The following is an 8928-nucleotide window of genomic DNA, read 5'->3' as shown; positions in this document are numbered from 1 at the left end:
CCCTCCACGGGCACCCCTCCACCGTCTACTGTTCATCCAGCCCTCCACACCATAGGGTCCTGTTCAACCACCCCTCCACGGGCACCCCTCCACCGTCTACTGTTCATCCAGCCCTCCACCACACCACAGGGTCCTGTTCATCCAGAGGCAACGCCACCGCTCACTGTTCATCCAAACCCCCCCGCAACGCTCACTGTTCATCCCAGAGGCAGCATCGATCGGCTTCAGTTAGCAGCAGTAGCGAAGGAATCACTCGATCGGGTTCAGTTAACAGCCATCGATCGATCGCTCGGGTTCAGTAACGCATAGCCTGCAGTGCAATCGCTCGGGTTCAGTTAGAGCCCAATGCCTCGCTCGGGTTCAGTTAGAGCCAATGCCTCGCACACACACGCGTACGTGTACGAGAGAAACGCGCATCGCTCGGCCCCCGACCTCCCACCGTAACCGGGAACTCCCCAAAATTTTCCTCGCCCTCGCTTCTACCACGGTTTTTTCCGTCATGGACGGCCCAAAGAATGTCATGCAGCTGCGTCTCCGGCCCGCCCAGGACGAAAAGCCCATTTTTTGTCATGATTTTTTGTCATAGAAGTAGGAGCCCACCACATCTATGATGATACCGGGTTTTGTCACAATTATCGTCATAGAAGTGTCATATGTATGACAGAAAAAAAATCGTTCGGCCCAAAATGTCACGGATGTGTCTTTTTTTTGTAGTGCATGTGAAGCAATTCAAATGGTCGAGATGTGGTCATGATAGTCTTCGCAGGATGCTTGGCCTTGGTCATCTTTCTAGCTTCACAGGCTCCGCACAAGTGATCCTTGAGGAATTTGACATTCTCAATGCCAATGACATGCTTCTTCTTCGCGAGCGTGTGCAGATTCCTCATGCCAGCACGACCTAGTCGTTGATGCCGTAGCCAGCCTTCTGAAGCTTTTGCAAGTAGACATATAGCTGGTTGTGGTCCTGTAGAGAAATCAACAATATACACATCTCCTCTCCTAAAGCCTTCGAAGACATTGGAATGGTCAGCTTCCATGATCACAACACAACGATACTTGCCAAAGATAACAACCATATCAAGATCACAAAGCATTGAGACTGACATGAGGTTGAATCCTAAGGACTCGACAAGCATGACTTTGTCCATGTGTCGATCCTTTGAGATCGCAACCTTACCTAGACCCAATACCTTGCTTTTGCCTTTATCAACATAGGTGATATGCTTCAGATGAGATGGAGATAAGGGAGCGTCCATCAATAGATTCTTATCACCACTCATGTGATTTGTACATCCACTATCGAGGACCCATTCAGTGGCTTTGGGTTGATCATCCTGCAGATGAATTAGTGCAGTTTACGAACTCATATACTTCATCAGTGAAGAATATGACATCAATTTCATCAGATGAATTTCATCAAGCAGTAAAGCAGATATAGCAGTATGAGGACATGTGAAATGAAATTTCATTTCATCGTGTTTAGCTTGCGTCCATTCAAGCATTTTCAGGTCTCCAGCAAATTCTTCAGACGTTTAGATACGTTTGGAGACCTGACCCTGCATAAGGATTAGTTCTTTTTCTTCACCACCCACATCTGAAGGGGTGGTAAAGAGTTCATCATTCTGCGAGCTCCATAATAGAAAGGTGGAATAGAATCCAGTCCACTTCATTTCACATAAGAGGTGTTAGGGTAAGCATATGAATAAGCAGAGAAATTCTTCGAGGACATATGAACATAATGATTAGAAGAATAATGCGCATATTCATAGCCCTTGGTTCTTCCCTGTGAAACAGAAGTGTTAGCATGATGATGTTCATGTGAGGACTTTGATCCTTTTGAGGAATTTGATCCACGTGAGGAATTTGGTCCATATGAGGACTTGGATCCATATGAAGAATTTGGTCCATATGAAGAATTTGATCTGGGGTTCCTTTTCTTCACAGGTGGTGTCATGATGACATTCACCTGAAGACTTTCAAGGCAACTTTTGGGAACCCAGATTTTCTTCATAGGGGAACCGTTCCTATAGTTAGTGCCAACATATCTAGCAAATACTTCACCATTCTGATTTTTGAACAGTTTATAATTGGAGTCAAATGACTCATCAGTAGAATGAGGAGATTCACATGTAAAGCCAGATAAAGTAGATGGATCAACTGGAGGTCCCCTTGCAGCAACCCATGTGGTTTTGGGGTACTCCTGAGGCTTCCAGTATGTCCCATCAGCATTGAGTTTCCTCTCAAAGGCAATACCCTCTTTCCTAGGGTTCCTGTTGAGGAACTGCTTTTTGAGCACATCACAAAGAGCCCGATGCCCTCTGAGGCTTTTGTACATGCCTGTCATATACAATTCCTTCAGCCCTGCATCGTCAGTGATACTAGCAATATCCTCAGATGAGGAATTAGTGATAGCAGAGACATGTGAAGAATTTGTAACAGTAGAAGCATTTGAACATTCAGGTGAAGAATTTGCAGATTCACGTTCAATGCACTTCAAACATGGAGGAATAAATTCTTCCTGAGTAGCGCTGATTTGTTGAGCAAGTAATGAATCGCGCTCCTTCTGAAGATCTTCATAACTCTCTCTCTTAGCTTCTCAAGATCTTGCTTTCTTTGAAGAAATTCATAAGAAAGCTTCTCATGATCGGACAAGAGAGTGTTATGATGACTCTGAATATCGTCATACTTGGACTGAAGTCTCTGAAGATTTTCAGTCAAAGTTTTAGTGCGATCCATTTCTTCACCCAACATATCATCGCTCTTGTCTAACATATTTTGAACCTTATCAAGAGCCTTTTGTAGTTTCACAGCAATTTTAGCAAGTTTAGAATAGCTGGGCTTAAGGTTTTCATCAGATTCATCCTCACTTGATTCAGAGGAGGGATATTTGAGTACCTTGGCACCTTTTGCCATGAAGCAATAGGTGGGAGCATAGTCATCATCGCCGTCGTCAGCATTGTTGGGGAAGTCATTCTCCTCAGAGTTGAAGATGGACTTGCTGGCGAATGCAGTAGCGAGGACTAGGCTAGCCACACCCGATTCAGATTCTTCAGAGGCCTCTTCCTCCTCATTTTCTTCAGATTCAGCTTCAGAGTCCATTTCCTTGCCAATGAATGTCCGAGCCTTTTTGGAGCTGCTCTTCTTGTGAGACGAAGTCTTTGAAGATTTTGAGGATGAGGACTTTGAAGATTTCTTCTTCTTTGATTCCTTTTCCCACTAAGGACAATCTTGAATGTAGTGACCAGGTTTCTTGCATTTGTGGCAAGTTCTTGACTTGTAGTCACGGGATGAGGAATCAGCTCTCATGTCATCACTTCTTGAGGATTTTCCAAAACGACCACGCCTTATGAACTTTTGGAACTTCTTCACTAGCATTGCCAGTGCCTCGCTCAATTCCTCAGGGTCACCAAGGCTGCTACCAGAATCCTCACCTTCAGATTCAGAGACCGCCTTGGCCTTCAAAGCGTGTGTTCTGCCATAGCTCGGTCCATAGAGATCTCTCTTCTGAGCAAGCTGGAACTCATGAGTGTTTAGCCTTTCGAGGATATCAGCGGGATCAAGTGACTTGTAGTCTCCACGTTCTTGAATCATCAGTGCCAGAGTGTCAAATGAGGAATCAAGCGATCTCAGCAATTTCTTCACCACTTCATGGTCGGTGATGTCAGTGGCGCCAAGTGCTTGAAGCTCATTTGATATGTCAGTGAGGCGATCGAAGGTTTGCTGAACATTTTTGTTGTCGAGTCTTTTGAAACGGTTGAAGAGATTGCGAAGAACGTCAACTCGAGAGTCACGTTGTGTTGAGGCTCCTTCATTGACCTTGGACAGCCTATCCCAGATAAGCTTAGCTGTCTCTAAAGCACTCACTCTGCCATACTGGCCTTTGCTTAGATGGCCACATATGATGTTCTTCGCTTGGGAATCGAGTTGCTTGAATCTCTTCACATCAGCAGCGCTCACAGAAGGTGTGACAGAGGGAACACCATTTTCCACAACGTACCAAAGATCGTTGTCAATTGCCTCAAGATGCATGCGCATCTTATTCTTCCAGTAGGGGTAGTCCGTCCCATCGAAGGTAGGACACCCAACAGAGACCTTGATCATACCTGAAGTCGACATAACTAAAACTCCAGGTGGTTAAACCAAAATCACACAGAACAAGGGAGTACCTTGCTTTGATACCAATTGAAAGTGCGTTATATCGACTGGGGGGGTGAATAGGCGATTCTTATGAATTCTTCAATGAGGAATTTCAGGGTGAGGAAATTCCTAACTAAAGAACTACTTTCAGCGGAATAAGTACTCAGAAGCAATCAGAACAAAGCATGAGCATGGTCACCATGATGAAATGAAAACAAAGCACAGAGTATGGGAAGCGTAAACACAGGATACACAGGATGAAGATAAACAGATTGAACAAAATGAACTGAGGAAATTGAGAAAGTCTTTAGTCAGAGTCTTCAAACAGATATGAACAAGCACACAGTATAGTAATGAGGAAATGGAAGAGTTGAGGAAATAGAACCGGTGGCTTGGTGAAGACAATGATTTGGTAGACCAGTTCCAACTGCTGTGACAGTTGTACGTCTGGTTAGGGCGGCTAGGTATTTAAACCTGAGGACACACAGTCCCGGACACCCAGTCGAGGACTCGCAGTCCAAGACACCCCGTCCTCACCGTATTCCCCTTGAGCTAAGGTCACACAGACCTCGCCCAATCACTCGTGGTAAGTCTTCAGGTGACTTCCAAACCTTCACAGGCTTGGTCACTCGGCGATCCACAATTTCCTCTTGGATGCTCAGACCATGACGCCTAACCGTCTGAAGGATGCATAGTCCTCAAAGGTAAAAAGCATCGGATCCACACAGGATCAATCTCTTCAGTGATGCTCAATCACTTTGGGTTTGTAGGTGTTTGGTTTTGGGGTTTTTCCTCACTTGATTATTTTCGCTCAAAGTCCTCGGAAGATGGGTTGCTCTCAATGACAAGTGTCAGTTTCTCTCGAAGCAGCCAACCAGCTAGTGGTTGTAGGGGGCGGCTATTTATAGCCTAGGGAGCAGCCCGACATGATAAGACATAAATGCCCTTCAATGATATGACCGTTAGGTGGATAAGATATTTTGGGACAGCTGGCGCATAGCACAACAACGGTCAGAAATTTGACTATCAAATTCCTCTGGACTATCATGTTCCTCACTCGTAGGCAATCCGCACTGCCGAATTCCTAACTCCTCAATCAGAACAAATTCCTCAGAGACCAGAAGATCTTCGTCTCTGTCACTGAAGAAGTTGACTGAACTGCATGAGATTTCCAATGGCTTCACTCGAAGGGATTGGTACGTGTAGGATTTTGAGATGAGCATCATTTGGAAAATTTTCCTTAGTATTTCCTCGACCCCCTTTAACACTACGGTGTTTCTTATGACTCAAGAAAGAGAAAAACAAAGATATGAAAACAGAAGTCTTCAAGCTTCATATTCCTCGCATTATTATCAAGTCTTCATGGTCACACCAATTTTTTCACTTTCAAAGTCTTCATAAATCCAAAGTCTTCCATCGAAGACATTCATTTTTAGGGGTTGACTTTCTCTATAAATATCAAACTCCTCATAGACTTATAGACATGTGTACACTCACAAACACATCAGTCCCTTAACCTATAAGTCTTCAATACACCAAAATCACTAAGGGGCACTATATGCACTTATAGCCACGGCGACGGAGGCCGAGCGACTCGAGGCCAGGTCCGCTCGCAGGTGGAGCAGAGCAGAGGCGAGGAAGACGACTGAGGCGGCTTACAGTGAATTACGGCAGCGACAGCGGCTCATGGGTAAGCAGGCGGTGGAGCCACCGGTGCGAGCGTCGAAGGTGCATGGACGCTAATCCGGGCGCGGCCGAACCGATGAGGCACAGGCGAGCACAAAGCACACCAGCTGGTCAACGAGGCAAGGCTCGACAGTGGAGATACAGCCATGGCTGCGTCCGAGTCCGAGTCCTCGTCATTCTCCGGGTCGTAGTTGTTTTGACCAATCCAGCTGCTCTCCCTTTTTTTTAATCTTCACGCTGGAGTAGATGAATACGTCTCCTCTTGGTTTTGTTTTATTTTTCTTGACCTGCAACCGAACCAACCTGTGGTTGGATGGTTAGAGGGACTGTGGTATCCCCAACCCATCAGGGTTCAAATCCTAGTGCTCGCATTTATTCCTGCATTTATTTCAGGATTTCCGGTGATGCGCATTCAGTGGGGAGAGACGTTCCCGTCGATGACGAGGTGCCTACGGTGACTTCATAAATTTCAAGATGACATGCTGGCTCAGTCTTTCGGAGGTGCTCATAGGGGTAGGGTGTGCGTGTGTGTGTTCATAGGGGTGAGTGTATGCGCGTGTATATGAGCACTTGGGCAGACGGGCCGCTAGGCTGCGATCGACTAACAGATCGTCAACTTCTATTTGATGGAAGTGGATCACGGGTGGAGGAGCAACAGCAGCCAGGCATCTAAAGTTAGTACAAAGTTGAGTCATCTATTTTGGAATGAAGGGAGTACTTATGAACGGAAAAAAACGCGGTTGTGCGTCCGAATCTGGCAGCGCCTCGGTCTCGGCGACCCGGGTTGCAGCGGAAATCAATCTTCAGATTGTATACGGATCCGCGAGAAATTTTTGTCTAACCCTCTCGGCCTCTGACTTGTTCGTCGGCGCACAGATCGCCAACCCTAATCTCTCTTGATCTTAGATCTTGAATATGCTGTTTTGACTGCCCATCGACGATGTGAACCTTGCGCCAACTCTTTTTCATCCGTCACATCGCGAGCTTCTCGACCCCAAAAGATATCCCTCCAAGAACACAAACCACCGTGCGCGGGCTCCACGGTGGGCGCCAACTGTCGTGGATTTGTCACGGCAGATGTCCTAGTGTGAGGACTTGTCGTGAGGCCATCGCAACTAGGTAGTAGCTTGAGCGGGGTTGGTCGAAATCGAGAAACGCAAGGTTTTTTTACCCAGGTTTGGCCCATCTTGGTGGAGGTAAAAGCCTACATCCTGCTTCATTGATATTGATCATGGTGATGCTCATGATTACAAGGGTGTTCTCTCCCTCGAGAGCTATTGACTTGTTTGTCTTAACGTAACTTGTGAAACTTGTCCCTCTTGGGGTGCCCTGTCCCTCCTTATATAAGTTGGAAGGGCGGGTTACATGTGGAGTCCTAGTAGGAATCCTAGTCTTACTTCCTTTGTAAGGGAAAACTCTTTATGCCCATCCTCTTAAGCCGGCCTAAGGTAACATGAGCCGGCTTTCCATGAGCCGCCTTCTGGGCCACCGGGTCTTGTCGCTCCTCTGACCCGCCTACGGGGTCACCAATGAGTCACCAGGTCCGTCCGGGTCATCAGTGAGTGGAGAGATCCAGACGGGTCACTTAGTGAGTCGCCGGCCTTCGGGCGGGTTACCTATGAAACGCCAAGTCTCAGCCGGGTCATACCGCGGGGTATATCCCTGACAAGCTTGGTATCGGGTGAATGGAAAAAGGAGCTGCGATTTGCACACCCCCAAGTAAGTAGTACTAGCTAGTTCCACGCATATCTCATTGATTATAGTTTCAATACCATTATCATGCTTGATTATCATTTTGATTGAACTCTATTCTCGTAAAGTGCTTGTGGCAGGCACCAGGGAATAATTTATGTCGATACTATGTTTGCGAGTTCATTCGTCACTCGATCTCTGAGCAGGGCAGATCTTCACGATAATTTAAAGTACGTAAACAATATTCACAATTTTATTTTATTGCCATTAATTGTGTTGAGTTTCATTCATATATATGTATTGACCCCCTTCTTTAAATTAGATCTGGGAGAAGCGGAACGGACTCCTACCATCGCATAAAAGCAATTCAAGAGGATTTGTGGGATTCTTTGTTGAGCACGTCATAACTGAAGGCGGAGAATACCATCGGGAATTGCAATGTGATTTTGGTAGATGATGTTAGGGATCTTAAGAGATGTTATATTGTATATATGCATGATCGTGTACTATATGTAGTAGCATCAGATAGATATACGAAAACTTGTTGTTCGACCAAGCACGAAGAAAGAGAGGTCAGTTCTCTCTATATATGTTCATGACGATGTTGTGTAATATAATGGTTCCGTCATTTGCTATATGTAGTAGCTAGCGTCGAGTTGAATGGAAAATATAAAATAAAAATGAAACCCTAAACGTAAAAGAATTGAAGGGTAAACACAAAAAGAAAAGGGTGAAACACAATATGAAAACCCCTAGACCCTCCAAAACCCTAAACCCCTCTTAAAAAAACAAATACCCCAGCGCCTGCAGCTGCTGACGCGTGGTTGCCTTTTAGTACCGGTCGGTGTCACAAACCGGGACTAAAGGTCCTCCTGCCTGGGCACCCCCACAGCGGCCACGTGGAGCCCCTTTAGTCCCGGTTCGTAACACGGCCGGGACTAAAAGCGGTGGCCATTAGTCCGACTGTTTAGCCCCGGTTGAAGAACCGGGACTACAGGGCCTCTGGAACCGGGACTGAGGGCCCGTTTTCTACTAGTCATACGTATGATTATCCAGTTGTAAATATTGATTGTGTAACAGAAGGAACAATATATTTTCGTCGATTTTTTATAGAGATCACCAATTATAGTACCAGAACATTATCGAAATCAATTTTGAAAAGTAATGGACGCAGTCTAACTCTCTAACATGTTTTAACAATTATGAACAACTAAGTGTTCATGCAAAAATTATAAATTATATGTAATCACTTATCCATGTTACATCTTTCACCTCAACCATCATTTGTTTGTGAGACCCATAACTAAGATGATATTTTTTCCCAATGATTTGTTGGAGTTGCTTTGTGCATATTTAGTGTTTAGTGCAATTTTTTTAATGCTTTAGGATGCGTCATGTTTCACAGACGAAACA

The sequence above is a fragment of the Triticum aestivum genome, chromosome 1D (assembly GCF_018294505.1).
Source record: "Triticum aestivum cultivar Chinese Spring chromosome 1D, IWGSC CS RefSeq v2.1, whole genome shotgun sequence".
NCBI classification, from domain to species: domain Eukaryota; kingdom Viridiplantae; phylum Streptophyta; class Magnoliopsida; order Poales; family Poaceae; genus Triticum; species Triticum aestivum.
The sequence above is the reverse complement of the archived record's forward strand: the minus strand, read 5'-3'. Positions refer to the sequence as shown.